The sequence below is a fragment of the Meriones unguiculatus genome, chromosome 7, assembly GCF_030254825.1.
Source record: "Meriones unguiculatus strain TT.TT164.6M chromosome 7, Bangor_MerUng_6.1, whole genome shotgun sequence".
Lineage (NCBI taxonomy): Eukaryota > Metazoa > Chordata > Mammalia > Rodentia > Muridae > Meriones > Meriones unguiculatus.
Genome location: NC_083355.1, coordinates 75,190,004 through 75,195,152, shown reverse-complemented (window position 1 = coordinate 75,195,152; position 5,149 = coordinate 75,190,004). Strand labels below are relative to the sequence as shown.

Sequence of the window (5,149 nt, the reverse complement as noted above, 5' to 3'; positions counted from 1 at the left end):
AAGGAGACTACCAGAGCGACCCTTTCCCCCCCCCCCCAAAAAAAAAAAACTGGGCTCAGTGCTGGCTTCAGAGACTGTTAATCCAATCAAGGAACATGCATGAAGAGGACCTAGACCTCCTGCTCAGATGAAGCCCATAGGCTGCACAGTTTCTAAGTGGGTTCCCTAGTAAGGGAATCCAGGGCTGTCTCCGACATGAACTCAGTGGCTGGTTCTTTGATCACCTCTCCCTGGGGTGAAGTACAGCCTTTAGAGAGGAAGGTGATTCAGCCAGCCCTGATGAGACCTGATAGGCTCAGAGAGAAGGGGAGGAAGCCCTCCTTTATCAGACACTGTGAGGGGCATAGGGGGAGAATAGGGGGTGGGGTGGGACTAAGAGGAGATGAGGAGAGGGGCTACATACAGCTGGGATACAAAGTGAATGAACTGTAATAAATAATATAATATATTATATTAATAAATTAAAAGGGAAGACAAAAGGACAGACAGCCTTTAAGCAAAAAGGTTGCACAATATTTTAAAATTCCAAGATAAGGATGATGGTTTTATTTTAAATGTGAAAGAAAAATAGAGGAAAAAATGGAAGGATCAACTAAAGGTCAGAAAGATTTAACTTTTAAAGGAAGATAAGTTTGATGTAACAGATGGAAGGAAATAATTTTTAATCTATTAATTCTATGCCAACATGAAACAGAATCAGACTTAGATTCATCCTATCTAGCATTTTGGTAACTGCAAGGGCTTACGATACTAATCATGAGGAAGAAAACTTTTGAGTTAAAAGAAAACTGATTCTATCGAAATGTTAATTTTTAGTCCTTATAAAATTTGCTGTTTGCTTGCATTGTTTCTTTTGTTCCTATATATTTATGCATTCAAGGAAGACTTGAAGTTATGTAATCAATAATGAAAGTTTCTGAGGAAATGATTTTATGTATAAATATACTTTGCAAGAGACACAAGTTGTCATAGCAGGTCACCCACACTGAAATGTGCTTCCCCTCTGTCCGGTCTGTCATGAAAGGAAAATGGTGTTCTGAGTTTGATCCTTCCCTCCCCTTTCCCTCATCCCTCTTCACTATAGCATCCACCCTCCTTCAAGCCCTTACCTCACCTGGGACTGGTCCTCAGCATGAACTGGCCAGCCTACCCAGTCTCCAGCTCTCACACCCTCAGAGCAAGCTCACTCATAACCCAGGAAAACACAGCCAGATCCCCACTGCTGCCCAGGTGAGGTACAGGGCCTGCTTTCTGGAGTGTTGAAGCCTGTGAAGGACATGGCCAGTACTCCCACCTGCCATAGATCACATGAGGGAAGGGAGGAGGGCATCTTTGTTTTGCACAAGCCACTGACCAGAAGACAAGAGGCAGGGCCAGCTCTTCCATACTCACACTTTCTCATGACCTCATTTAGGCCAACTAGATGGCAATGGCAAGAGCAAAAAGAGAGCGGTGGAAAATCTCTCCCTTGCTGTAGCCACTGCACTGCAGACGAGAGGCAGGGCGGGTTCTCTCTCACACCCTGGGGTCATCTCACTCAAAAGCTTCATATTCAGGACCAGCTCTACTGTGCTGCAGATGGAGAGGGACATGAATAGCTCTCCTGCTCTCATGACCCCAAAGCCAGGTCTCCTGCCCGCCATAGGTGGTGCTGGGAGAGAGGGGAAGAGGGTATTCCTTCCTCATCCATGCTGCCACCTCCAGGGAGACAAGCCTCAGGGTCAACTCTCACATACTCCTATAATCAGAGCCTGCTCATTCACAACTCCTGCAATGTGCAGGCTGTTCTCCCAAGTGCTGCAGCTGGCTAGGCGTGATGTCAACTCTCTTGCTCTCATGTTCCCAGGGCCACCAGGCCTTCCGGGATGCCCAGATGAGGGGTAAAAGGTGGGGCCAGTTCTGTGGAGCCATCAGCATTTCCCCAGGCGGCAGCCCAGATCAGAGACATCTGCCTGACCTCTGGTGGTAATAGAACCCGGTTGATGCAGAGCCATGGATCCAGATGTGGCCCTTGGTGGCAGCATAGGCCAGGGTGCCACCATGGTCCCAGGTGGATCACCTACTACTGACATCAGGCTGTTTCACACCACCCTCAAGTCTCCAATTCTGCCTCTCTTCGTTGTGCCAACTTCCTTCTGTTTCTCTTTCTTTTCCATTTCTCCACCACTTACTTGTCCCTGTGAGTGGTGCCAAAGGTCTCTGAGTGTCTGTGGTTGTCTCAGGAGTGGTCTTAGGAGTGCTATGCCTTATTGGTGTGGCTGCTGTATCACAGATATTCAGAAGGTGGCATAGATGAGTAAGACTATTTCTACTCTCAATGTTCTGACCTATGTACATTTGAATGATTTAGTGGCCCAACATTTCCTAAAAAAAAAAAAAAAGAGCCTAAGATGACAACCAGTCCAGTGCCAGGGGTCCTGACAGGGATCTAGCCTGAGATGATCATCAGTATGGTGCCTGGCAGGTCCTGACAGGCTCCCAAGATAGGGAGCAAGCCAGAGACCAGAAGAAGCCTTCCTGGAACTGCAGGCCATGGGAGGTAGCAGGCCTGAGTCAGATGACCCTTGCAGGGGGCCATTTGAGCAGGCCAGGCAAGGACTGTGCCTGAATTAACCACCAGAGTGTCTCTATGAGCTCAGACAGAGCATGGGATTAACAACAGTCCAGTTCTGCACAAGCCTGGGGGGTGCAGAGCATGGCCGAGATGTTACCTGCCCAGTGTCATAATGTATGCGAGCTCTTAAACCACAGCAACATTATCCTAAACAGAGAAAACCTTAAAATAATCCCGCTGAAATCAGCAATGAGACACTGTTGTCCACTATCCCTACTCCTTTTCAGTATTGTGCTCAACACAACGTGAAGCAGTAAGCCAAGGGGAGTAATTAAGGAGATGCAAATAGGAAAAGAAGTCAAAATCTCCCTATTCATAGATGCCATATTAAATATGAGGAATCCAAAATATTATACAAGGAAGCTACTGGAAACATCAATAATTTCAGCATGATGGCAAGAAAAAGAACCAACTTAAAAATTATTAGCTTTTCTATAATACACTAATAAGAAAAGCACAGAGAAAATGATCTTGGATACATTCTCATTTATAGTAGCCTCAAAGAAAATAAAATACTTTGGGAATAAATCTGACCAACAAAATTAAGGATGTTTAATATAAACTTAAACCACTGAGTGGAAAACAAGGTAAAGGCACTAGAGAATGGAGAGATATTCTAAGCTCATTGATTGGTAAAATTACTAATGTGATAAGGATCATTTTACCAAAAGTATTTACAAATTCAATACAATCCCAATGAAAATCCCCATGTCATTCTTTACATAAATAGGAAAAAATATATATATCCCAAAGTCCATACAGAACATATAAGTCCCCACATAGCCAAAAAAAAATTCTGTGGAAGAAGAAAAATGCTGGAAGGATTACATTCTCTAACCTCAAATATATAGAAAAGAGTTGTACTAATCATAAAATTAATTTATCGTTACAAAATCTGACATGTAGACAAATGGAACAAAATCAATGACTCAAACATAAGTTCATGTAACTACAGTCATTCTCATACTCAGAAATGAGTCCAACATTTTACACTGGAGAAAAGACAGACTCTTCATCCAATGTGACTGTGAAACAAGATAGCCACATGTAGAAATGTGAAATTAGACTAGTCTCTACTGCCTTGTCAAAACACAACTCAAAATGGAATGAAGACCTAAATATGAAACCTGAATCTGCTAAAAAAAATGATAATAATCACTGATATGTAAGATGTAAGTGAAAGAAAGACTCCATTTGTTCAGGAATTGAGGTAACAATAAGTAGGAACTCATAATAGTAAAAAAAAAAACCAAAAAAAACAAAAAACAAAACAAAACAAAAACAAAACAAAAGAACAACAACTTTGGAACAGTTAAAGAAAAACTGTCACTAGGTGAGGAAGAAGCCCACCAAGGGGGAATCTTTGCCAGCTACACTTTATAGAGGATTAATACCCAGAATACATAAAGAACTCAGACAATAAAGATTCAAGTGAACAAACAGCCTTTCAAAAATGTGCTTGGGTTCTGAACAGAGTTCTCAAAAGAATATTTTTTTTAAATGGCTAATAGAAATCTGGAAAACAGAAAATATCCAGAATGTATAAAGAACTCAAGAAGGTAAAAAGCAACAAATCAAGTAATCCAACTAAAAAAATGGGGTACAGAGTTAAACAGAGAATTCTCTGTAGAGAAATGCTTCAAGAAATCCTCCTTAGTCATCAAGGAAATGCAAGTCAAAACGACCCTGTGATTTCACCTTACACCCATCAGAATGACTAAGATCAAAAACTCAACTGACAATACATGCTGGAGAGGATGTGGAGAAAGGGGAACCCTCCTCCATTGCTGGTGGGAATGTAAACTTATACAACTACTTTGGAAATCAATCTGGTACTTTCTCAGATAATTAGAAATAGAAATTCCTCAATATCTAGCTATACTCCTCCTAGGCATATATCCAAAATATGCTCAAGTTCACAACAAGGACATTTGCTCAACCATGTTTGTAGAAGCTTTATTTCTAATAAGAACCTGGAAACAGCCCAGATGTCCCTCAACTGAGGAATGGATACAGAAATTGTGGTACATTTACACAATGGAACACAACTCAGCAATTAAAAACAAGGAAATCATGAAATTTTCAGGCAAATGGTAGGCACTAGGAAAGATCATCCTGAGTGAGGCATTCCAGAAGCATAAAGACCCACAGTATATACTCACTTAAAAGTGGATATTAGGCATATAATATAGGATAAACATACTAAAATCTGTACACCTAAAGAAGCTAAGCTTGAAGAAGGTCCCTGGGTAAGATGATCAATCCTCACTCAGAAAGGCAAAAGAGACAGACATTGGAAGAAGGAGAAAGCAGGAAACAGAACAGGAGCCTACCACAGAAGGCCTCTGAAAGACTCTAACCAGAAGCAAATCAAAACAGATGCTGAGGCTCATAACCAAATTTTGGGCAGAGTGCAGGGAATCTTACAAAGAAGGAGGAGATAGAAAGATCTGAAAAAGACAGGAGCTCCACAAGGAGAGCAATAGAACCAAAAAAATCTGGGCTTCTGGGTCTTTTCTTAGACTGTTACTCCAA

At 41.7% G+C, this 5,149-nt stretch overlaps 1 pseudogene; it reads left to right on the top strand.

The window, feature by feature from the left end:
- The first annotated feature begins 2,240 nt into the window (after positions 1–2,240).
- Positions 2,241–2,362, top strand: LOC132655677 (small nucleolar RNA SNORA17; annotated as a pseudogene).
- The last annotated feature ends 2,787 nt before the right edge of the window (positions 2,363–5,149 follow it).